At 37.3% G+C, this 27,596-nt stretch overlaps 1 protein-coding gene across 1 annotated transcript in view; it reads right to left on the reverse strand.

Annotated features, from left to right (window-relative positions):
• PTPRE (protein tyrosine phosphatase receptor type E) overlaps window positions 1–27,596 on the reverse strand; it is a 2,530,882-nt gene that overhangs the window by 2,309,809 nt on the left and 193,477 nt on the right. The gene's annotated exons all lie outside the window — the stretch shown is intronic.

Raw genomic sequence — 27,596 nt, forward strand, 5'->3', positions numbered from 1 at the left:
CAGAACATGAGAGCAAGGTAAGGAGGAGTCTATGTAGAAGCCAGGGAAGGAGCAAAAAAGCTAAGGCATGATCACATGATATGTAAATTAACATTCATGCTACATATCATACATATTTGTGATAGTTGTGTCTCTCATACTGGCTAAGATTGTTACTGACCTCTAAACACAACACAAGCAAGGCCTGTACTGCTTACTAAATGAGATATGGACTAAATAATAGTAGATGGTCAAAATATGACTCATATCAGGAAACGTGTGATGACACTCAAGAGCCAGTTTACTAAGAAATCATTTTAGCTAGAATGTAAGGTGAAAAAAACAGGATAATAGTTTGTGATACAAGTAAAACTGACAGATCCTTTTTCTGTTTATATATTTATCATATATATATATATATATATATATATATATATATACTTTTAATAATATCATAATGTGAAAAGACCTAGATATACTTTTAGATACAAGAAACAAAAGGGTTAAACTTATATATAGAGAAGTGATGTGTGGAGTGAATAGTGCAACCAAGTAAGACTTTGGATAATCAATCTAAATGATCATTAGCCTTTCACAAAGCATTTTCCTTGATTAGGCACAACACATACTATATGGGAAACTGTATTAGACCGCTGATATGTGCAGTGTTTCTGTTACATCTGTTTGGTTTGCTTTTATTGTTTGTTGAAAACTTAATTCTTGGTTATCTCACATGCTCATTTCTTCTTCTTTTTGCTCTTCCGTGGTTTATGCTTCCCTTTCTCTTTTCTGCTGCTTGCATGCTACAGTACTTATTTTAAGATGATCAGCCTTGCTGTGCTGTGTCTTTCAGTAAAAGACCTTCATTCACAAATGTTTAAGAACCTGTCAAAATCCGTGCAGCTTTTATTAGGGAATTTACTCTTTTTCAGCGCTTACACAATTACATATGGAGTTTGAAAACCACCGGGAGTGCAGTTCATTGTTCTGCACAATTATGGCATTATGAAACTATAGTAAGGTCAGAAATCGTTTTTGTTCTATTACAGGAAGGAAATGGACTTGCTCAATAAATAAGTACTGAAATTAGTCAACTGGCTACATTTCAGTTTCTTGCACTCATTTGACGTCCTTGGGCTACAGCCCTATTTGTCATGAAACAAGAAATCAGAAATGCACAGCTATGTAATAATGTCATTCAGTACTACGTGCAGATACCAGGAGAAATATTAATAGCACAGCAGATGTAAAAGGAAAGAATCAAGAACGTATAACTTATTTATTTTTTATCTGACAAAGTGCAGATTGCATTTTGTCTTATGATTCACACACTTCCCTTTTCTACGGATTTCACTTTTTCATAGAACCATTAATTTCTGAACTGTTGCGATTCCTGACTTCCGTTGTCTGTGTAACGGACATGCAGCTTTTGCTGTGATTATAAGATAATACCCCCCCCCCTGTACTTTTGATTTTCCTTCCCCCCGGGTTGATTTTGTAGATCTGGCTGGCTTGATAGTTAGTGCAGACATGGCTCAATTCCCTGAGCCTCCATTTTCCTACAGTGTATCACTTATCCAGGCAGACTCCTAGACTGGGTCTGAAAAAGGCCAGTGGGGATCAGTGCTTTATCCTGGTTAAAAAGTAGTATCCTTCCAATACTTTACAGTAACCATGCTGTCTACATATAGAATGATTTTTTACAAACAACCGCGTGATGTGTAAACCTGCTTATGTTGTTGTAGTTTTTTTTGCACCCTGAAAATGTATGCCTTGGCATTTTAGTTTCTCCTCATATAACATGTTATCTTGCTCCTATCTTTTAGCAGACTATTGCACATCAGAAGCTTTATGTACATTTCTATAAAGGAGTATAAACATCTCTACATATGAGGTCTCAAGACACAATTTATACAGAGATATTACAATTTCCTTTTTTTTCTGCTAATAATACACTTAATAAGATATTCGCACATCAGTTCATTAATCCACTTACTGCTTCACAGCTCTTGACCTAATATATAAAGATACATATGCTTACAGTCTCTTGCTCAGATCACCAAAGCTTGAGTCACAGATACTTTAGCATAACAACTACAGTTAACATGTTCTAGTGTTTCATTGTTCTCATGGAAGGGCATTACAATACTTACCTAGCAAAGAGAAGGTACTGGCACAAGGTTAGAGAACTTCTGAGAAAGATCATTACAGTGCCTGTGCCTGTCCCGGTTTCTTTCTACTAAGTGTGGTGAATCTGTAAAGTGAATAATAAAGTAATAGAATTTTGTGTGTGTGTGTGTGTGTGTGTGTGTGTGTGTGTGTGTGTGTGTGTGTGTGTGTGTGTGTGTGTGTGTTGGGGGAGATCTGTGCTAAAGATAAAAACTTTCCTTCTAAAAAAACACTTTTTATCAGTGTAACCTTATTTGGAAAGCAATGAACTGCAGCACATGCATTATATAAGAATCTGTAAAGCTGAGCTCTGACTTACAGTTTGGTGTGTGTGTGTGTGTGTGTGTGTGTGTGTGTGTGTGTGTGTGTGTGTGTGTATATGTTTGGGGGTTGTTGACTCTGAAGAATTGAGGAAGTATAAAGAATACTATACATTTATTGTTATGCTGTGTTTGCGTTTGCCTCTCTCTCTTATACTGCATATTATAATTATATCTATAGAACTTTATGTGTATATATATATATATATATATATATATATATATATATATATATATATATATATATATATATATACATACATAAAGATTGATAAACAGTACAGATCAATCGCAAAATCACTGATGCCAACACATCGACTACAAAAAAAAATGTATCTAGTAAGGATTGAAGAATAAATAAAACAAATGTTTTGCAGGGGGCCCCAACACCCCTGCGATTTATATATTTATAAATATAGTGCACTATAGTGGAGAAAGGGCATTTATCACCATCTCCACTGTCCTGCAATGTTTAATGTAAAAATCTATTGTAAAATCCAGCACTTTTTGAACAACTGCTTTTTGATAAGCAGGACCATCTCCAACACATTCAATGAAAACACCCCTCACTCACATATATACATTTATTAGTATTGTGGATTTAGTAAATGAGGTTCAGTGTGAGAAGCTATGATCCACAAAATCATCGTACAAATCAAAAGTACAAGGTATTTCATTTAGTAAACAAAACAGGCCCTCACATATTCCTCTTTTCTTTTTCATCTCCTAATGATTAGGACTTTATAATTTCCATAGGTTTCTGACTCATCTGTTGTTTTTCTTTTGTTGTTTCGAGTTATTGTTTTAGTGCACTTTGTAGTGATTTTGTAGTAGCAAAGGTTACAATTGTTTTATGTTTTCTTGGTAATGCAGTGTTATGTTTCATTGACTGATTGATTAAATTGTATTATTTTTAGGTACGGTCAGTTTTGGCAGTAATATTGTTTTCCATTGCCTGCATGCAGCCTCTGAAAGGCATGTAAATAGATGATGCTTTGTTGCATGTAACACCTTAAGGTTTTCTAGAGACAATCCCACTATGTTCTCTGCTGGAGCACTCATGTAATTATTACTTTGCCTATTGCATCTATGTTAACTATGTTGAGTTGCCTTTCACTGAAACATAATCTGAATAAAAACATATCTAACTGAATGGGCTCAGATCTCCAACTTCTATAACTTTTCCTGAGATTTTTCTGCTTTGAGTTACATAAGGATGTATAGGGGAAGAAAAGCCTATGATCCCTGCATTGGTGGTGATGGATCTTGCCTCTTAACTCAGAAGAATTTATAAGTCTGAATCGATTCATCTTGGCAGGCTATTTGGATCAGGATTTGATGAAATATGACCCAATTACCCATAGCATAATCAGTACAGACCACAGCAGACTCATCTCTGTTAGAACACACTTGTGCTGTGTAATCAATCATTTTCCTCCAAACCAACCAATGTTCTCTCATTGCAGCCTATGTGGGTCATGCCATTTCTGAATTTAGCATCTTCTGTCCCACATTAAGCATGAGTGGGACATTGAACACTGATTCTGAGGCATTTTCTATTGCAGGTCTCTGACTATGATGGTGATGCATGTAAATTGGGATTGGTAAATACAAAAATGATTATTGGACTAACATAAGAACAAAAACAATGACACTTTCATGTTTTTTTTTAAGTGTGAAAATATTAAATAAACCCTACCAAAAGGATTCTTCAAACTGCAAAAAAAAAAAAAAAAAAACAGACTCAGAAATACCACTGATATTGTTCTGATATCAGTCAGATCGCATTACAATAAGACCCAAAAAACAGACAATCAAGCATAAGTAAGGATGGAATAAAATGCCTGTATGTGGATCAGTCAAGCAGTAAACAGACTAAAACCAGACATGTACCATATTATCCTAGTATAAATGTAGTTTTAATGGATAATGTTTTGTCCGAATCAGTGCTGTTAATGTTTCACTGTCAAATGTTGCATACAAGACTAACAGTTGCTAAAAATGTGCAAACACTTTCATACACGCACATACCAACTTCTAATGGAGTCCATCTTAGGAAAGAGGAAGCTAGAAAAAATAAACACCACCATGGTTACCACATAAAGTAACTGTAATCCAGGAGTCTTATCACTGTCTCTAGCTGCAAATTAAACTCTGTGCTGCAGCTGAAAGCTTGGTCAGTGGTCAGGAGATGAATTGGTGGAGCATTCCATAGATTTAATGCAATTTGCCTGGTATCCTACTCTTTGCACTGAATCATGTATGTCACAACAATTCCTGCAGATAACGAATTTCCTAACTAAGTGATGAGATGATACGTGACTTGTTATAATACGGTTTCTAGAGGAATTTTAAGATTTCACAACAGAAAGATCACTACAAATGCAACAGCATAATGCACAGACATAATACAGTAAACTCTCAGTTAACTGGAACTCAACCAAACAGCACACTCAAGCAACCAGAAAAAAAATATTGAAGAAATACAGTATGATTTTCATGTGTCGCACTTTGTTTTCTCCCCGCAGAAACATACACTATTGCTTTTAGAGTTTTAAAAAGGAAGATAGGAATAAATTCCCTCTCTCCCCACCCAACCTGAGAACAAGTCAAACCAAATAAATAGTACAGGGTACATTATTAGTCAGGCCTATTTTTATAGTAACTCTCAAGCAACCAGAAACTACAGTTATCCGGCATCTACCAGTCCCCATGGGTGCCAGTTAACTGAGAGTTCATTGTATAAGGTCAGTAAAACTGAATTGCAGTTTGTGCTTTAATTTATTGCCAGATTATTCCTATCATTCATTCTAATGCCCTTGTATCAGTCTTCATAAGTGTATAGCTGTGTGTACCATACAATTGTTTCAAAAAATTGACATGCTACCCTATTAAACAAGCATCCTTTTTCCAGGATGAAAATAACAACCTTAATGATGCAGTACTGTATGTGCATTGAAAATCCTCCTTCAGATATTTAGTTTTAGCACATAGAGCATTAAGTCACAACAAGATTTCCTTATTTGTTTAAATGATATTTTAGGAGAGTATACTCACATCTTTAATGGAAAATAATCTGAAGGTGTGTCTCCTCCCCGAACTCAATCCATTTGGGAACCCTAGCTAAGAATGAATTGCAATCCTGCTGCTGTGTTATGGCAAAGTGCTACAACATAATCTTAGTAAGTCAGTGAAAAACTATACAAGCACTATTCTACCTTGGGCAGAAACATTCTTCTAAAAATCTGATGTTCAAATCTTACATCTGGTTTTTAGGTAAATTCTAGTCAGTCATTCTGCAGACTATTACATGTCTAGTCAATAAGCATACAGTGTCAACAACTGAGAACCAAACCCTGCACCTTATATTTGTGAGGTAAATACCTTAACCATTTTGACAAACACAAACTCCTTTTAATATTTTAAATGCAATTTTTCTTTTTTTTTTTTTCTTAGAGGTTAATCAACCCAAAGAGAACTGAGCTCTAATAAATGACAGGTGGCCGATAGCATATGTTAGGTACTTCAGAATGAAAGGTAATCTGGGACAAATATACCAGCTGAGCTCATCTGAACAGGATATTTCCTAATAGCGCTCTATAATGCTAGAAATCTGATGGTAGGATATTGGAGACCTGTTGCATATTTTCCAGACATGTGAAGAACTTGAGCCACTTAGGAAAGATGTTCAAAGTTTATGTAGTAAGTTCCAGTTTAACAAAATACAGGTGAAAACTAAGTACTTCTAATCACTTTGCATGAAAGTGAGGCTGGGAATAGGATTACTCCTCCCTATTTGATACATTTATGTTGATGGGGGGCAAGCTATTATGAGTTGATGGGAAAAAGTACGTTTTCAATAGCGACAGAAGTGATGTCCCCAGGAATGATCTATATAATTTAGAAACATCCCACAGAGATTCTAGTATATGTGAGAAAATGCAAACTAAATGAGTTGTTGGGATCAGAGAACTAGAGATACCCATCTTGGATGGAGGATGGATAATGGATATAATCTGTGACCACTGCCATTATACAGGTAGGTAATATGAAAGATATATTTTCTATGGATCAAAAGTATAGATTTTGAGAATATGCAACTTTATCATGAGTTCTTAATATTCTGTTCTGCATAAATTAGCTTATTTTGTGTATGTAAAAGTATCTGACCACAACAGATGTTTAACTGTTATTGTTTACAAATAGTAGACATGGCAATAAATGGTTGTAAAAATTAAAAACAAAACAGACTTTTGCTCTTACTCCAGAAACTTTTTGAGTAAATAATTGATACTTCTCAGTCTTCAGTAAGAAATGTCATATCATTTTGAGCATTGCATTTCAGAAAATCCATTTTCCCCTTTTGTACTTGCAAGACAACATAGAAAAGAAAATGTCTGAATTAAGCCAGTAAACAAGCATTTCCCTTTAATCCACGGAAGTATGACTTTAGCGCTGATTATGCATTTATTATGGAGCATGTAGCTACAACTGCTCTCATGTGACTGGTGTGGCCTGTACCGCTAAATAACATGACCCTTTGGAATGTTTTTTCATGCACTGTGTGCATTTAGGACAAAAACATTTTCAGCATTGTCCTAAAAATAGCTTGTGCCATTGTGGCAAATGTGAATAAATCCCTGACTATTAAACAACTGACCCAGGTTTGACTAGCAGCTCGGGAGCTGGCCAGCACAAGCATGGATCTTGGGGGGATACCACTTAATATGCATTCTTGTGATTATTTCCCTTGTGCAGAACAAGGAAACAACAGTGGGTGTGAGTCTATGTTGCGGGTGCACAGACAATCCTCCTAACATACCTCTCAACTGTCCAGATTTTCAAAGAATGTCCAGATTTTTGCCAAATATTTTTGGCCTGTTTTTCATAAAATTGTAGTTTTCTTGCAAACCACCGGCAAATCCTTGAGGACTAAAGTCAGAAAATAATGTCAGACATTTGAATTTCAGACTTCATATGCTAATGCAAAACCTGTTAATCTATCAACTTTTGAAATTTGTAAAAATAATATTTGAAAGGTGCCACTATTTTTGGGCCTTTATCACCCCATTATTTATGGCTTTGTGCAGATTTCTGGTCTAAAAGGTTGAGATATATGCCTGCTGATGATGGCTCCTTGCATAAGTGAGAAATAGGGTGGTACTGATGACCATTGAACATCCCATCCACGCATACCTCTCAACTGTACAGATTTTTGCAGAATGTCCAGATTATGGCCACATTTTTTTTTTAGGTCAGTTTTTCATATACTTCTGGTTTTCTGGCAAATTAGTGATAAATCATTACAGACTGAAGTTAGAAAATAATTAAAGACATTTGAGTTTCAGACTTGATAGCCATCAAAAAACTAATGCTAAAGCATAACCTGTTATTCTATCAACTTTCTAAGTTTGTTAGAGCAATATTTAAAAATCATCCCAATTTTTGGGCCTTTGTCCCACTTTTATTTGTGGCTTTGTCCAGATTTCTTGCTCTAATAGATTGAGAAGTATTATCCACAGCCTATTACTGTCTGGATGAGAGGTAAAGGAAAGAGGAGAAAATATCCCTCAGCAAGTATGATGCTGGGCCTGCTTCTCAAGTTCCTTACTGTTCTAGAAAGTGGAGGCAAGGGAGGCCAAATTTTGGTTTAGTCAGTGAATGAGGAAAGAAAATGGAAACTGCTGCTGCTTATTTGCAGGGGTGACAAAATGTGTAAAAAAAAAATAAAATAAAAACTTCCTATACCTATCCTTCTTGATGCTGTGCATATGGAGCACCCACATCACTTTCTTTAAGGAAAAGAATAACATTTTAATGTGAACAGAAATAAAAATCTAAGTGTCAATTAAAATATAATGTAGTGATCTTATCATAAACAGAAAAATTAAACTGTAGATGACCAATTAACATGCAGCCAGCTCTTCATTCAATCACTTTTGAAAGTTGCTTCATTTCAAAGATGTACTTTACAAATAAAAGCATTTTATTTTCCAGCAAATATTCTTAAGGTGAAATTCCTCCTGGCAATAAATGGTTGTAAAAATTAAAAACAAAACAGACTTTTGTGCTTATTCTAGAAACATTTTAAGTAAATAATTGATATTTCTCAGTTTTAGTGAGAAATGTCATATAATTTTGAGCAATGCATTTCAGAAAATCCATTTTCCCTTTTTGTACTTCCAAGGCAACGTAGAAAAGAAAATATCTGAATTAGGCCAATAAACAAGCATTTCCCTTTAATCGACCTTAGAGTTGACTATGTAGTTATTACGGTCCCCTTCAATAAACACACATTACACCAAATTATATTTGGTGACCTTTATTAAAATTCCATAAGCATAACTTTGACTAACCGATATTTTCATTTATTAACCACAGCATAAACTTCAATATGACTGCTAACTTAGGGCAGTGTGACCCCGCTCACCCCATCCAAGTAAGCAGCATCCTTATCTCCGCTCGTTTACTTTTACTTGTCAAGCACTGTCCAACCGCTCACTTACATTTCCCAACTCATTGAAATGAACCTCCAACACCAGAGGGGGAACAGAAGAGGGACAAGCCTGCCCCACTTCTCCACTCACCAGTCTGACCAGGCTGTTCCCCCTCCTTCATACCAAAACTCCCAACAACCTTCCAAAACAAAACAAACCATAGATTAAAAAGGTAGAAACCACACATCATTTGGTGTACTCCATTCTCTGTGAATGATCCCCCTCCAAAACCAACGTAATTTCTATACCATTGTAAAACTTCTGTAAATCAAACATATCCTCACTTATCCTAACTACCAACAGTGACTTCATATTTATTCCTAAGTCATTACCTGCCAAATGTACCACCAAAACACTAAAAAGCCCAACAACTTCTGAAACGAGGCAAGCCCAGCTACATGCCATCCTTCCTGTGTCTATATTACATAATCGGCAGCTTAGGTTGTCGAATGTATAAACATAGACACCTAAGCGTCGAACCCTTAAAATTGCAAATGGACACTCTTTCCTTGGGAAAGAATTCGCTAGGCCATCGCAAAATAAAATAAACTTCTGAACCCAAACATAGTGGGGGGCTTTGCCCCCCACACCCACCTAACTAAATATACCAACTCCGAGATCGTTCTACATTGAGGAAAGGGCAAATCCTCGATAACGGCCAGACAAATTCTTTCCCGAGGAAAGAATTCGTGTATGTGACCATTCACGATTTTAAAGTTTTGACGCTTAGGTGTTGATAATTAAGCATTCGACAACCTAAGCTTTCAAACATCTAATAGGAACCCTCCTTCCTAACTGCAGCATCCTTTAACCACCCAAATATATAATAATGACCAAATGAGATCACCTCTCCATCAAATCAGTTTAATAGGAATTCTACCCCCATACCCACCGTCTACTATAAAGTAAGCATCTGATAACCACATAACATTTGAGGGCTAATGCACCACCCTCTTAATGAACTCAATCCTCCATAATGCCAATATCCCTCCAAACTGCAACCCTGTGAACCTCCATTTACCAATGCCAACCCCTACAACAAAACAATGTGACCATATAACCTACCATCCCAGCTTCAGTAAAGTCACATAACCTAGTCACCTGAACAACTATACTAAATGGAGTGAAATCCACCTTGACCACTTGGACGCAAGGTTAGGTTAGTTCAAGCGCCAACAAAATTAAAACCTTACAATGCCCTACCCTATACCTTATTATCCACACTGTCTTGTAATCCTGTACCACATCTAATCAGTCCAAGCTAACCTAACACACCTCTCCTGTCAAAACCAGAGCCTCCTTCCATAGCCCTATTGCCCAAATGAAATTTAAGCGTTCCCCACAACTTCTACTAAACAAGCCAAAGCCATTCCATCACAATTATGCCAAGTTAAAGAGCCCAACAAGCTCCATGACATCCTTAATACATGCTTGTGAAACTTTCTCTCTCGAAAAAATTTGTTTTTATTATTATTAATGCCAAAATGTTTTTGTTATTACTATTATTAATGCCAAACAACCCTTGCTCAGACCTTTAAACTTCTGCATAAACAATTCCTCACCCATCCTTACACACATGTATACCTTGTAAGCTCTGCCAAACCCTTTATTTAGTACCACCCACTGCTGCCCAATCCAATGGAAAAGATTGTTGAACTCTCAAAGTAGCAGGCCATCGAACAATTAATTTGCCTAGCCTTGCCATAGCAAAACAAACCCATCAACGATGCCCACAAAATGCAACCCAATCTCACATTGTTGTAACTGCACCCTACCTGTGGACACCTCAAAATCTCTATACAGTCCCCAAACTTGCTTCTTCCTGCCCCCGATGTACCTCATCCTTACCTGTCCCCACTTCACTCCCAGTCCACATTCTGACATGCCTTGCCTTAATGAGTAAAGTGGGACTACTTGCGACCCTCACTGTGGACCGGTCCAGTGGCAGGAACATCCACCCCAGTGGAATTCATCACATTTCAAATGCACTTCCTTCAGGCCACTAACTAATGCCCACTCTGCATTCGCCATCTGTGACCTCACTGTGATCTGTGACCTCATTCTATGCACCTTCAACAGTCAAACCCCCCCCCCCCTTTGCAGAAACAACCCTCATCTGATGACACCACTTCCTTTGGACCACCAGCTGACATAATCTGTGACCTCCTTGTGTAGCACACTAACAGATGAAAAGCCCATCATAACACTACTATCTGCAAATAAATGAGAAAAGAAAATCATCTGAATTACATAAAACATGTTTCCCTTCTATGCCAGGTGACAGACGTTCTGCAAATTTTCTACAGACGAGAGGTACGCCTGGCAGAAGCAATGTCCAACTTACTGCTAAGTGCCTTCCAGCCATAGCTCAGAAATTGCAGACCCAGCAAAAAATCACAGTATCTTCTCTTTTATCTGCACACACTTTAACACCTTACAACTCCTTGGATTATTTAAAGTACATAATGTGAAACACACAACCTGGACAGCTTCACAAAACCAACACTCTTTTTCCTGAATTTTCTGTCAATTCTATATGTAAATCTCTCAATGAATTAGAGACAAATCTCAACAGAACCCGGAACAAATCCAGAAATGATCATAGACACTTAGTATTAACTTGACATTGACAAAATAAGAGAATGTGGATTAATACACGTTTCCAGAAGAAAAGTCTACAACTATAAATTACTGCCATTATTTATTAGGTGTACTTCACCACATTTTCTCCAAACAAAAGTCACCAGTTTTGGGAGAGATTTAGTCAAAATACTGCTTTGTCCTCCTTAAATTAAGTAACAATAACTACGTATGTGTAACATGCACGCGATGTTGTTCCTTGACGGAGGCATCTGCACATGCATTCCTGCTTCTATAAGTATATTATAATATTGGCAAATTCTAGGCTTATAATCAGGAATATTCTACTGTCTTGCATCTCTTTACACCTTCTCAATGAATAACATGACACACCACAGCATGAAGCTACTACATCACAATAGCATGCAGCACCCATCAGTGGACACACATAGAGATGCTGGACTGGAACAAGAAGAGCCCCCCATAATTAAAAGTGGATTACATGCCCACAAGAAGGACACCTATAAACATTGGTCTTACAAACTTAAAAGCTGATAAAATCAGGTTTCTGCTTTGGCATGAATTTTCTGAAGGACGAAGTCTGCAGCTCAAATGTCGGTCATTATCTTCTATCGTCAGTTCTGGAGTGTCCAATAATTTGCCATAACCACCAGGTTATGAAAACGGATCCAAAAATTGAAGAAACTTCAGCCCATTCAGCTAAAATCTGTACAGTTGAGAGGCATGACATGACCTTACAGCTGTTCCAGAATAACCACTCCCTACCACAGTTTAGAAGTTGCTAGAATAACAGATTTTCTTTAGAGTAAATCCTGAAGGGAATGAAGACTGCAAATGAAATGTCTGTCATTATCTCCTAACATAATTGCCAATAGCTTGCCATAAACCACAACATTATGAAAACAGACCCAAAAATCTGACTAACAGCAAAACTGGACATTCTGCAAAATTCTGAAAAAAGAACCCTGTCACTCACATAAGCTCAGAAAATTAATAAAAAAGGTTTTGCATGAGCATAAATTTTATTAAGGATATATCATCTGAACTCAAGTGACTGCCATGATTCACTCGCAGGTGGTTTGCAGCCTGCAAAAACATCCTAAACTAAAGCAACAGTTCAGCCAACCACACCAAGAACACTCATATCACTAAAATCCTCCACAACCGGACACGTTCGCAATGACCATTAGTCATGTGCCCCCCTTCACAGCCATACTCTATGCAGAGGAAAGATGGTGCCCATCCACTAGAAGAGAGAACCAAACCTTGCTTCCAAAACACATCCAGCTGACCAACTTACACAAAGACTAAAATGACTTCTCCTATGGGCAAGAAGCCCAAAACTCAATATGACCATCATTCCTCTATTGACCCAGCCTTCAATTGGCTCCCAATGGATCAAACATAAAGCAGAAAGTAGACACTACTGGAACCTCTGGACCACCAAGAGGTGAGCGGCAGCCTAATCTCACCTCCCCGCACTCAGAGTCCCATGTCTACCATACCTCACACACTCTTAGAACATAAGAAAAATGAACAAACAATAAACAGAACAGACATAATCGTGTCAGCTGCTTAAATAAAAGAGTTCTGTTGTGCTGTTTAACTGTGCTCCTCCATTAACGAACAATCTCTGGCGAGTCTGTACTGACCCAAAGGTGCAACAAAACAAATTAACAAATGGACACTATGCCTGGCATCCCAGCAGGACTCTGTCAACTGAAATGTTAGCAGGAGGAAATGTGCAGAGTCTTTACCACCAAGAAGCAGGAACATTAAAAAGCCATAAGGATGAAAAGTGAATTTCCAAATGTAGACTATGCCATGCACGACAGGCAGAGCCTGTCTTGCACCATATGAACAACTCAACCCAAATCTGCACTGCTGAAAAGCACAATGTCCACCTTCATGCTGCACCTCCCCTCATCTCCCACCATGTGTAACCAGCAAGACCCACCAACTCAAAACAACCTCTAGCCTTCACTCCTACAGTAGCACACCATCACCTTGTGCATACCCACCTATACCCCGAGCAACCCGGCATTAGCTCTGTTCATTTGAACTAACTGTTCTGCAATACACAACAGAAAACAAGCAACAAAGTATATTAGGAAAAGATAGATAAGGTCCAACTGGTTCTAGAAAGTAACACCTAATGCTTATGCTGTGTGCCAAAATCCTGACCATCATGAGATGAACTTAAGTCACTACAAAGTGTAAGGAACCCACAATGAAACAAAAGCAAAACACATTATTTACTTATATATTTATTTTACAGCAGAGGTGATAGTACCATTCAGCAAAAGATCTAAACCCAGGGCAATATGACACTGGCCCCAGGATGGCAAGCACCCCCAAAGAAAGTCAGTTAAAACCATGCAACTACCACAGATGGCTCTTGTAAGTGGCATCTAGCTGCATAAGGCCACCCTAGCATAAAATTACTACAAGACTGTCCAACACCATCAATACAAACTAACCCTTAATGCTAAAGCTGTGTGTCAAAATCCCATCCATCATGCGATGAACTTAAGTCATTGCAAAATTATAAGAAACCCACAACAAAACAAAAGCAAAAACACATTATTTAACTATGTATTTATTTTCTAGCAGAGGTGATAGTACGATTCAGCAACAAGATGTAAACCTAGGGCCATGTGCGTCCAACCCACCAATGCCCAGCAGGGGAAAAAAAAAAAAAAAAACACTCTCCCAGTAGTGATTGCTCCAAGCAGCAAACCTCCCATTCTGCTGCTTCAGCCTACGACCACTGCCATGAGGAGGTAGAGCAAATCTAGAACACCAACACCAAGAAACAAATGAAGAGCAGTCCTGACCCCAATTCACAGCACCTGCAGTCCTGGGAAACCGCTGAAGGAGCTGCAAAATGGAAAACATTGCTCAGTTACCAGAATCAAATCCCGCACCTTCAATTTGCGATGTCAACACCTTAACCCTCATGTCCTCAACCAGAAGAAACTGCTCATATCAAAGCTCCCATACAAGAGCACAGGTCTCCATACAAATCCCACTTATCGCGGACTTTATATCTATTTTGTTAGTTTTCAATCACTACACTATACAATATCCATCCATGAACGACAAAACTGATAATGGGATCCCTTCCCCATAGCATATCTTCAACAAATCCTTTATTCGCAGTAGTAGAATCAAATGTGCTTTATCCAACAAAAGCCATAAACAGCCCAACCCCAAAGACAGCCAAGCACACCCACTTTCCCCATAGCATATGTTCAACAAATGCTTTTATTCACACTAGTAGAATCAGTCCACAGCTCAACTGTGCTTTCTCCAACAGAAGCCATAAACAGCCCAACCCTAAGGACAGCCAAGCACACTCACCAATACAAAATATATATATTATATTCTTCTTATACAAATCATCTGCCTCCCACAACTAAAACCCACCACAAACCTGAGGCCTAACTGCCACAGGAATACCTACAGGTCATCTCAGATGTAAACTTGCCTTAACAAGTTCACACCAAAACACGATTCTTTACCCAGTTACATTCTCACAGAACTTATTAAGCCTCTCCCTACACTCACCTTATTTCCTCCCAATCATCTGACTTTCCTAATTAACCCTTTTCTCCACTCCCAAGTAGCTTCCCCCTTACCCTCATACCCTCATAAAACCCATTACTACTTCTATTTAACTGCCCACCTGAAGATGTCCCTGGAGAAATTGGTTTGTTACCAAACCTCATTTATCAGTGGATACAAAGTTCCATTTCATAACTATGTGACACCATCTCCTGAAACCATAAAACGAAACTATTCTTCTGTTTCTAAAAATTATGTCCAAACTGACCTTAAGTGTGCCATTCTTAAATTAATTTGTGTTTTTACAACAAAATCTATTTGATAAGGAACCACACGAACTTCCACATAAGGAACAATCGTCAAGCCTCTGATGTCCTGAAAATAGTGTAAAAGGATGACAGTAACAGAAACAGGCAACATGATTAACATTTTTACCATTAGTAATCTACTAGGTAAAAAAAGATGGACTCAAGATAAATGCCATAATATAATCTAATTCCAGCACGACCATTATGAGACATCAACTGTCTCACTTGTATAAGTAGAGAGCCCAGAAATGACAGAGAAGATGGGAAGGTAATCAGTGCTGTAATAGTTTCATTTTCTGCAATTTATTGATTTAAAGTTAACAGAAGCACACATTTCTACAGTTCTGAAAACAGTGAGATTTTTTAATTAACTGTATTCATATTCCTCCTACTGAACCCACTGACAATATTACTCTATATCAAATCAAATGATTCTAATATTTCTTTCAATGTGCACAGTTAAACACAACTTGTGTGAACAGCTGATATGTCTGACATGCAAATCTTTAGACTGGATAACCTGAGGAGCTGTGGGCATATCACTGAAAATGAGAATAAAGAGAATGTGGAGCAACAGTGCAGTTTATGTATCCTTATGTAAGACACTGATGCATCTATATTATTAACAAAGCGCGTATTTTACATTAGAGAGGGGCAGGACAGCAGCTTGATGTTGGGTGAGGGCTGTAAAGCACGTCCTATTAACTGTATGTAGAAAAAATAATATGGAAAAGCAAAACAGTGAGAAAGAAAGCCACAAGATTGTTGGGGAAAATTTGAATTTTCAGATGCAATCCAGGAAGTGTGTCCAATTTTCCTCAATTGTTAGTCAAGCCAAAAAAAACTACACTGGAATTGAATGCCTTGCTGAGAAAACTGTGCAGGAGAAAGGACTGGGGTTGTTGAAGGGATGGGAAAACATGAATGGTGTATCAACAGATGTGCACCACAAAAAAACAAATCTAGTGAACATGGTTTAATTTCCCTTCGGTGATATCACCAAGACTCTGGCCTGCAAGTTTCTGTATGCAAAATAAACAGTATCAGGACTGGGTCTAAAAGACAAAGGGAGCAAAATGTCTGATTAGAAATAAATGACGTACATAGACAGAACTGCTTGAGGACAAATATAAAGTAAGTATTACAGTGCTACAAGACTTATTGCTGGGATCCATTCTGTTTAACAAAAGCATATGCTAGAATCCGAGAAAGAAGAAGCCATTTTCTAGGGAAACCTACACTAGGTTTCATGGCAGCCAGACAGCTGACAGCTGGGTTTAATGTAAGAAAGTAGATAGTTATGCATATTAATGATGGTACCAGCAAAATATATGTAATTTGTGGAAAGACCCTAAATAAGGTAGCAATGTGGGGCATTATCAGTTATTCATTTTCTAAACTTGCATTATTCCATCAGGTTCTTGGGGCAACAAGAACCTATTCCAGTAAGCAATGCCACATATACATCTAAGGGCAATGTGCAATCCTATATGGATTTCTTTGGGTTGTGAGAGGAAAATGGACACTCTGGTAAAAAAACAGTGTGGACAATGTGGTGACAGGCAGACTTGACCCAGAAGGCACCATAATAAGGAAGCAAACAAGATAAGCAAGCTGTATGATGCAGCAGTGGTAACCATGGCACCAGATTAGCAATGTGAAAACATAACAAAGGTGAGGGGGGACATTGTTAAGCAAAGATTAGGGAGAAGATTATAGGAGTGTGGAACTCAACCCTTCACTGTGTAAGATATTATAAGGTCATATTTTGAGTGTTTTTTTTTTCAAGTTTAAAAGAACATGTAGGAGAACAAGAAACAGACTGGTAGAAAACATGCATTGCAGACTTACGAGTACAATGAAAGAAAGGCATGGGTAGTGTGGGTAGTGTAGAGTGGAAGGAACATAAGTATGCTAGCAGAGTAAAAAGAGAAAGGGGCCGATCAGTGTGGAAGCACCACACAGCTAATTACTTATGAATATTCCTATGTCTGTCATTCTATTTAGTGGAAAATTCACAGAAGAAGCAGAAGTGTACAGAAGGAAGGCTTTGAGAAAAGAATCATTGCGTTGACAAAACAAAGGAAGTGTATATTTCAACATCTGAGCCTCATGCTTTATTTTTCCATACCAACACCTTAAAAGTGAAAGTATGTTTGTTTTGAAAGGAAATGGAAGGATAGAACTGAAGAAAGACAAAAGCAGAAAAGGGGACAATGGATAGCAGCTAATTGTGAAAAAGGACAAGCAGATTTGGAAGAATACTTTTTCTTAAAGATATGTACTGCCTGAGGCAATGGCTTAAGGAATGCTATAAAAATGTTACCCTGATGTTTAGGATAGAAATAAGACAGGAATGCATAAAAGAAGAGGAGTTGTAGATGCAGTAACAATACTTATTGGAACTTGACAGACCACAGGCCTTCTGCTTACACTTTCATATGACTGAGTTTGGCAACTATGAACCTCTTAGCAATGAAAATTAGGCAGTGAAGGCATATGGGTAAGTACATCATAACAGTGTGGTGTTTCCACTAGATCTGTTGGAATGGTAGTACCAGGAGATGGATCGATGAAGGTAAAATGGAGGACCATGCCATAATGACACCTTCTCTACAGAAATCGTTACTGTTAGCAGTTGGCAAGACATTTTAATTAAGGAACTCCATAGCCTGACCCATTTAATCTTTTGTGTATTGTTATTCACAAGTGCAACTGAGACTAGAATGTTTGTGACTGTCAAACGTAGACCTTCATCTAATGTGTTGCATCATGACTATTATCACAATGTTTTTAGTCTTACCATCTCCATTGATTTTCTAAGGAGAAACTCAACAGGTTAATCAGTGATTCTTACAGATCAAATCCAATCTGTCTGAGTACATATGAAGGCAGAATACACAGGCCATTTGCTTTACATTGTCTAGTGTATTTAACTGTCTTCTGTCTTTTCCATTTCTTTGCTGTAGAGTTGACTACATCCATGCCTGTCCTACAGTCTTTCTCTTATACCCTTTCATCTTATTAGTGTAAAAATTCTGAAATGAAAAAACTCATTTGACACTTAATATTAGCTCCAATATCAGCACACTCCAAGCTTTTCCAGTAGCCCACTGTACTGTTGAATCCTCCCCAATTCCCAAACATAGCTAAATAATTGATTTTGCCTTTCCAATATTTTTCTAACACACTTCTTGTTTAGGGCAACACTGGCCAACAGTTAAAGCATTAATTTTTATTGTTGCCACACTAGACTCCACTATTTATTTATTTGTTCTCCGTGCCAGCCCCTGTTTATCATTAATCTTCCTTCTCAATCTGTAGCTAAATCACCTTTTCCCTTTCTCATCTTCCATGCATTGGCCTTCATTTCCTTCCTTAATGCTTCCTAAATGCATTGACATAATTCTGCTAGTGGTCTCATTCCTTGTCACACATGCATATTAATTCTTATCGTGCATCCTAAATAACTGATGTTCACCTACCCGTAGAACCATACGGATTATGACCAGCACAGGTTGCAATCACTGCTTTCCCATGGCTCTGACACCTCTACCCTTGAAACTTAGTTCTACTTCAGTCTTGTTTCCATACCCACCCCTGGATTATACACCATATCATGCTTCTTGTTCAGCTAAACATTTCAAAACAAAAGCCATCTTCCACTTTCCATAATGTGTTTATAATAAAAAGAAAGCTATACCATTACTTTCTGATCTGTGGCATTACAAGCATCGTAGGGATGTGCAAAGCTATATTATACCAGTGCCCCCACACTGCTGCTGGGAGCAACAAGCAGGCCAATGCAATTTAGAGCTAGTAGCACTATACATTAAGGTACTGATTCAAAGACAACTTTGACATAACTATCAAAATTTAAAGCAGAGCTGCCATGTTGCGAGAGAACATGCTAAAATATATGGAATCAGACTTATACTGCATTAGGACATTGGATTTTGAAGGTGGTAGTTTGAATCTCATATCCAACATTCAGACAAAAAATTTGGGAAAATACTGGCAACATGATTACTGTAGGATTTCACAATAAATTATATCAAACCATTACTACCAAAAACGTATTGCATTTCTCTCATTTCTATTCCTTCTGTTGAAACTCTACTGTTTTCCATAACACTTTAAAGATCATTACTTTTATAGCTCATGATATATACAAAACCTTAAATAACTGAGACAGCATGCTTTATAAGAGTTATAACTTACAATAAAAAATCAAGCAGGAGCTTCTTATTTGGCTAATATCAGCGATTATTAGCCAAACAATAGAGCAGCTAGAAAATTTTATAAAAAGACTTTCTAGGGAGTCGAAATTTATCTTGCTGTCATTCAAGAAAATGAGTCCTCCCTCACAAAAAGGAGGTGGACCTTGAATTAACCTCAGTCCTGAAAAGGATAAAAAGTTATTAGTATTTAATTCAGAAGAGTCTATTGTTAGATGGAACTGAAAAAATGTTTTTCCATGACTTCTGCATTGAAATTGTTTTTTTTTTTTTTACACTTGAAAAACCTTTGTACCGAAAGCCGTGTGGGGGGCTTGTGTATTTTTATTGTTTTACTGAAGTTGCTTTTATGATTAAACTTTTGTTTCCATCAGCCTTTTTGTCACTTTATGTGAGTGGTATAACTATCTCCAGATGTTTCTGTTTCAGCTATCATTTGGTCTTTTTCATAAAATGCTGTAAAAAAGATGGTCGCAGCAAAGCCTGTCAAAGTCATCTTCACAACATAGCTTTAAAACAATTCTCAGTAATTTACAATGTGTGGGATGTTCAGTTCATAAGAGGTTTCCTCATATTCTGTCTCACATCCAGTGGCATACAAAAAGACACACTGCTCATTATGAATCAACTTAACCAGATAGGTATATAGTTTGTAAGCCTAAACACAGTGAAAGGTTTGTAGTTCACATCAGTTTCAAATGTTCTGCAGGACACCATGTTGAAGGCCGACTTCCCTGGCCTGAGTAAGCCGCTATTGTCACATGCTCACAGGACTTTGGATTAACACCTTTTTCCTAAGGCCAACAGATCATCTGCCTACTTACAAAAAAGAAGTTTAAAAGAGAAGAGTGATGTTTGATATTCATTCTTCTCCTGGATTTTCAGTTTTTTTTTTCCTACACGTCAGACTTGGAATTTCAAGCCCTGACACTAGTCAGCTGAATGCAGCTGGAAGATATTATGATTATATCCTCAGTTTTGGCAGTTTTCATTTTACCTTTTTATCAACTCAGATAGCAAGAACCTCTATATTAAGGCAATGCACTGGTAATATTTCAATGTCCCTCCTTTAATTTGAGACATGTGAAGAGGCCACCAATACCTGAAAAAACATATTTTGTACTATCTCCTATTTGGTGACACATAATGTTATTACAGCAGACAATGCATAAATTAAATATGAGCTATCACAGCTAGAGTAGCACATTTCCCATCCTGTCAGGGCTTCTGAGGTCTCTATTATTGACAAAGAAAATGTGAAAGAATTTCAATAAAGAAAATGTATATATAAAAGAAGAGCAAGGAGTCACACCTGCATAATACAACCAAGAAGACCATCCTTTCATCCCTGACAAAGAGGGCTACATAGAAAGACCAGGAGCCAGATAACAAATGACTTTTCATTACTAACATGCTTAACAAACATCATCAGCATAGCACTGTAATTGATTGAAGGAAGCCTTCTTAAAAGACAACCTCTTAAGGAAAGGGAATAAAAGAAAGAATGACCCTAAAGCATCTAATTAATCCCACCACTGAAGGAGACAATATTAAATGCCATCAAAATATATAAACTGATAAATATATGGGAATACAGAGAAACAATAAACTTTTCCAATATAAGTGGCATATCATTGGGTTAAAATAACAACCGAGGTAGCCTAATACTCAAACTTATGTAGATATCACTCATATATGCAGCACAGCACCCCACAAGCGGTTTGTACCAGCCTTCCTGCAAATATTAGCCACATAAGAAGAAGGGTAGTAAATTAAAGACTAGTATTGATGCTTGGCCTAGTCTGCATTAATAAAATCCTAGTGCCCTTTATCCATAATAATTCAAAGTGCATTTTATCATAAGGGACACTAGATTATATTCTTCTTCGTCAGAGATGGCATCTATGAATGAAAGCTCATCAACTCCTCTTTTTTTTCGGAGAAATAATTTTCAAATTATATTTGACTTCCTTTGAAAAAAGTAGAGCTCATATTCACACTATATGCAAAACGTCTTTCTGCATAAATAAAAAGAAGTACATTATTCCTAACCTAGAATGAGCTGAGGCCAGCTGCAGTCAGGAAAACAAAGTCCTATCAGCTCATTCTTTTTCAGCAGGCTAAAGTCTCTCAGCTACATAGCATAAAATTCATGATATCCTAATCATCTGGGAGCTCCAGGACCCCAAAGATATGAAAATTGCACCTCTTTGTTCTATTTTTGAAATTGTCCAACTTGATAAGTAGGCCTTGTTTCTGTTTTAAAACAAATTCCAATTACTGCTCTGTTTCATAGAGGTGGTCATCATGACCAGTCATGGCCTGTGGCTTTATGAATGAAAAGTCATCCATTCTGCCACAACATCACTTCTTTTATCACTTTGTATTGTTATACCATTATTGAATTATAGTGAGGTCTTAAGTAAGACAATTGCAACAGTATCTCCATCTCCCCAACCATAAACATAAAGTTAACGGTTAAGAGCAAAGCAATAGAAATGTTTTCAGAAACTATTTCTACATGAGATTGGAAGGGGCTGCCATTCAATATTTCAGATGAACAAGTTTAGACCAACAATTAAGTTGCAACTTTTGCATGAATTTCCTAACATAATGTGCACTGTCCTAAGCAGAAGTTTATGTTTTCTATGACTTCTGTATTCGACAATTTTCTGATTTGTTCCTACTGGGTGTTTTCCATTAGTTTTCATAACCTTAGAAATTAGTTATTTAAGTTCCTCATAAAGTCCATTGTACAGCATTAATTGACTACTATTTAATAATAACTGGTTAAGAGTTTTACATTTGTTTTGGTGGTGTGTAACCAAATGCAATTATGGATTTATAACTATGGTAGCAAGGCAAATTAGGTCTGCCCTGGATCAGTTTTCCTTGTGGTGGGTTAAATCTATTTCTCCATCTTCTTGCATTTTTGAAATAAGTTAAGCACATTTGAGGATCTTTTTAAAAAAGTGTATTTCTCTTCCTTTTGCTAAAGTGACTTTTTTCTGAAATGACTTGCAAAACAAAAATTTGTCTCTTGGAATTTGAGATACAAAGTGAGTATGTTCAGGATCTGTGTGATTATTTCTCACAGCTAGCAACTTGATCTATGCTTTCACAGCAATAAGTACAATCATTTCAAATAACTTATCAAAGTCAAAGAATAATAACAAATTATGAATATTTCTGTAAAATTAGCATTTAGTCTGTTCTTAAGCAGACTCGATGAGGGTAGTATTAATCTTAAAAATGAAACAATCAGCGAGGCAAAACTAAACAGTTAAATACCTAACACCAAAGTGATATCCAGTGTACTGGAAAATACCAGTAGGAATACAAAGACGAACCATGAACTTAGGTGCTAGCATTGGAAGCTAAGGATAATTACTGATATTTCTTTACTTACATCAGGAAGTTATGAAGTAAAACCCAACATTACTCCAAACTTATTCATAGTAGCACTACCTAATCTGATGCTAAAAATAAATTAGCAAACATATTTAGCACAAATTTTACCCTGAAATGTTTATATAAAAGCAATATACAAGTCCAAGAACCTCAAACCCCCCCTATCATCATAAAAGAACACAAAGTACTCCCTAAAACAAAAATAAAAAAATGCATTGTCTACAGGTTTTGATAACAAGCCAGGATACCTACTGAAAAATGCTAAACTTGTTAGTGGACCTGCTGTTATAACTCACGTCTCATCTTCTGATACAAGATTCCAAGGGACATACTTATTTTACATTGGAAAGTCATCTCTCACTGGTAAAAACAGGAAGAGAAATACATTTCTGTTTTAAAATTATCCTTGGCTTTGTCCCCAAGGTTTGATACCAAAGCAGTTAATGATCTCATTTCACAAGGATGGCCCCTTCATGGACCCTAGCAATTATACGCCCATCAGCTTGGCAAACCTCATCTGCAGGACCATGAAATGAGTCATAACATACCTAATAAAGTACAATATAGAAAATCTTACAAGTCTTGACCGCAAGCTGTTTGACTTTGTTAAGGGCAGATCCCATCTAATAAATCTGATTAGTTGTTTTTTTTTGAGAGGGTAATCCAAGCCATGGAGAGTGGTCATGCTGTCCATACAGTCTACCTTGTCAGTGCCAAGGCCCTTGATACCAAACCACATGACAACAATATCAACAAACTAAAAGCACTCCAAATGAATTCTGATGTATTTAGATGGACAGCGAATTGGCTGAGAGAAAGAAGCTAAGATAGGAGTTGCAATAGCAAAGAACAAGGCATCAGAGGCACTCTACTAGATTCTGTAAAGTAAGTCAATAGATGGAGCCAAGAAACTATATCAGGGTGCAAGGCAAAGAAAGAAATAAAAAAAAAAAAAAAAAAAAAGTCAGACACCCTTCATGAGGCATGCCGACAGCAACCTGCTCACCAGTCCATATGATATCAAAGGTAGATGGAAGGAGTAATTCCAGCAGCTTCTTAATGAAGAAAACCCAGCAAAAGTTGTAATGCCCCAGACACAGACTACAATGAGAGAAGAGGAGGAGCCCACCCTAGAAGAAGTAAGAGCAGCACTAAGGAAAATGAAGCCAGGTGCAGATCTGATAAAGATGCTGTGTGAGATAGGGGAGAAATTGCTGGTGAGGGTATTCATAGCAATGTGGAAAGAAAGGTGTATCCCAAGTGACTGCAGAATAAGCACACTAGTGCCAGTTTTCAAGAAAAAAGAGGACATTCACAACTGTGGACTCTAAAAAGTTATCAGTCTCCTGTCACATTGTATGAAAGTTCTGGAGTGGGTGACTGATAAACAAATATCCAGAGTGGTAGAAAGTAAGATGTGAGATGAACAGTTTGAATTAAAATTAGGATGCAGCAGACAAACAGAACTGATCTGATGCTTGCAATGAGATTGATAGTTGAGAAGAAGCTAGAGATGAGGAAAGAGTCCAACTAAGCATTCCTAGACTTGGAGAAAGCATACGACAAGGTTCCAAGAAATCTAATTTGGCAGTCCTGTGGTGGTTCAAAGTCCCAGAAATACACTCAATAATGATACGAGACAGAGTAAAGGGACAGGATCACTATTCAGTCTGCATAATATGCATGTCTTGTGCTTTCTATTTTTTTTAGTGAGAAACCTCTGGGGCCACACCAGTTGGTGTAAGTGCCTGGTTAGTTACATGGAGAAGGGAGCACTGTACTCTATATTATGGGCCTGATGGGGCCAAGTACAATGGCACTATGACTTCTTTTGAACTTGATGCTATGCCTTTAATTATAAGTTGAGCCACATAGAAGGATTTCTTCACTACAACAGCTACCTGGTGGTCAAAGTTTGGGTTACTATCTACAGTGGATATCAAAAGTTTACACACCCCTGTTAAAATGCCAGGTTTTTGTGATATAAAAAAATAACACCACGAATAAATCATTTAAAAACTTTTCCCACCTTTAATGTGACCTATAACTTGTATAATTCAGTTGAAAAACAAACAAATCTGTTAGGGGAAAAAATATAAAAAATGAAAAACGTACAATATGCTGGTTGCTTAAGTATGCACACCCTTAAACTAATACTTTGTTGTGTGTGTACACCCTTAAACAAATACTTTGTTGAAGCACCTTTTGATTTAATTACAACATTCAGTCTTCTTGGGTAGACACCTGCCATCAATTAAAGAGACTCTGTTTAACCCAAATAAAGTTCAGCTCTCCTAGTAGAATTTTCCTGACATTTACTCAGTTGCCTGCTACATCAAAAACCATGGTTCACAGAGAGCTTACAAAGCATCAAAGGGATCTCACTGTTGAAAGGTATCAGTCAGGAGAAGGGTACAAAAAATTTCCACAGTGTTGGATATACCATGGAACACTTAAGACAGTCATCAAAAAGTGGAGAAAATATGGGGCAACAGTGACATTGCAAAGAATGTCCCTCCAAAATTGATGAAATGACAAGACAAAAACTGGTCAGGGAGGCTGACAAGAGACATACAGCAACACTGAAGGAGAAACAGGAATTTCTGGCAAGTACTGGTTGTGTACTAAATGTGACAACAATCTCCCATATTCTCCATATGTCTTGACTATGGAGTAGGGTTGCAAGACGGAAGCCTTTTCTTATACAGAAAAACATCCAGGCCCCAGCTAAAATTTGCAAAACAATACATCAAGTCTCCCAAAAGCATGAAGGAAAATGTGTTATGGTCTCATGAGTCCAAGGTTAAACTTTTTGGCCACAATTCCAAAAGGTATGTTTGGTGCAAAAAACAATACTTTGCATCACCAAAACACCACCATCCCCATTGTGAAGCATGATGATGGCAGTATCATGCTTCAGGGTTGCTTTTCTTCAGCTGGAACTGGGGCTTTAGTCAAGGTGGGGGAATTATGATGAGTTCCAAATGCCAGTCACTTTTGGCCCAAAACCTTCAGGCATCTGCTAGAAATCTGAAGATGAAGAGGAATTTTGCCTTTTAACATGACAAATGACCCCAAGCATACATCCAGATCAACAAAAGAATGGCTTCACCAGAAGAAAATTAAAGTTTTGGAATGGCCCAACCAGAGCCCAGACCTAAATCCAATAGAAAATCAGTGGGGTGACCTGAAGAGGGCTGTGCACACGAGATGCTCTCACAATCTGACAGATTTGGAGCACTTTTGCAAGGAAGAGTGGGCAAATACTGCCACATCAAGATCTATCATGCTGATAAGACTCCTACCCAAGAAGATTGAATGCTGTAATTAAATCAAAAAGTGCTTCAGCAAAGTATTAGTTTAAGGGTGTGCACACTTATGCAACCAGCACATTGTACATTTTTTATTTTTTATATTTTTTCCCCTAACAGATTTGTTTGTTTTTCAATTGAATTGTACAGGTTATCGATCACATTAAAGGTGGGAAATGTTTTGAAATGATTTATTGATGTCTCATTTTTTTATATCACAAAAACCTGGCATTTTAACAGGGGTGTGTAAACTTTTTATATCCACTGTATGTTACAAAATGTGTTTCAGATTCATTAGCTGTTTTTATTTCATTTTTGTTTGTTTGTGTTATTTATTTATTTTATGTTCTTTATGGCTTTCACAGTTGGTATAAATTATAATAAAATATGTTTATACAAAAAACAAAAATAAGCATTTTTGCAGAATGTAAGCCAGTTTACTCCCCCTTATGGAGCTTAAGGGCTACACACGCACAGAAGTTATAAATGACAGCTCCATTTTCATCAAGTAGCAAAGAAAAGAGAAACTTGAGAGTACAACAAAATCACGGCTAATGCTCACTGTCAGCCATTTTCTATGGAAAAGAGGGAGAATGGGGTTAAGATCGGGTGTTGAACTTGACCAGCTGGAACCTCAGTGAGTTGTATCACAACAAATTTCACTGGAATACAAGAAAAAGTAATACATTCTGCTATTTTATAAATACAGCACTGCGTGTATATGTCTGCCAAAAGTAAGATAATACGAAGAAGGGAAATTAACAGTCACCAGAACACATAAACATGAAAACACAAGTAACAGGGGAGATGATTATGAGATAACCTATAGGTGAGCAGACATTATCAGAGGACAGTAATTCAAGATGGCTATGAGGGAATGCGTAGGAGATACATAAGACGATATTATTCTTCCCCTGAACAGCTATATCCCACTTAGCATACTGTGTACAGTTCTAGGGGGCTCAGCTCTCCAAAGACTTATAAACAGAACACAGGGCAATGTAATATGCAACAGGCAGAAGGGAGAGTGGGAGAATGACTTAAACTTTCCTGCACCTCAGAAGAGGAAATTAAATTGAGGTCAGCATATTTTAGAGGATGTGAATGCACAAAGAAGCAAATGTAGTGTACCAGAGAGAAGTTCTGAGGTAACGCAACAAAGAACTGTTAAAAGAAGTAGTTGCAGATGTATGAA

Source organism: Protopterus annectens, chromosome 14.part0 (genome assembly GCF_019279795.1).
Source record: "Protopterus annectens isolate FY-2018-M chromosome 14.part0, PAN1.0, whole genome shotgun sequence".
NCBI lineage: Eukaryota > Metazoa > Chordata > Ceratodontiformes > Protopteridae > Protopterus > Protopterus annectens.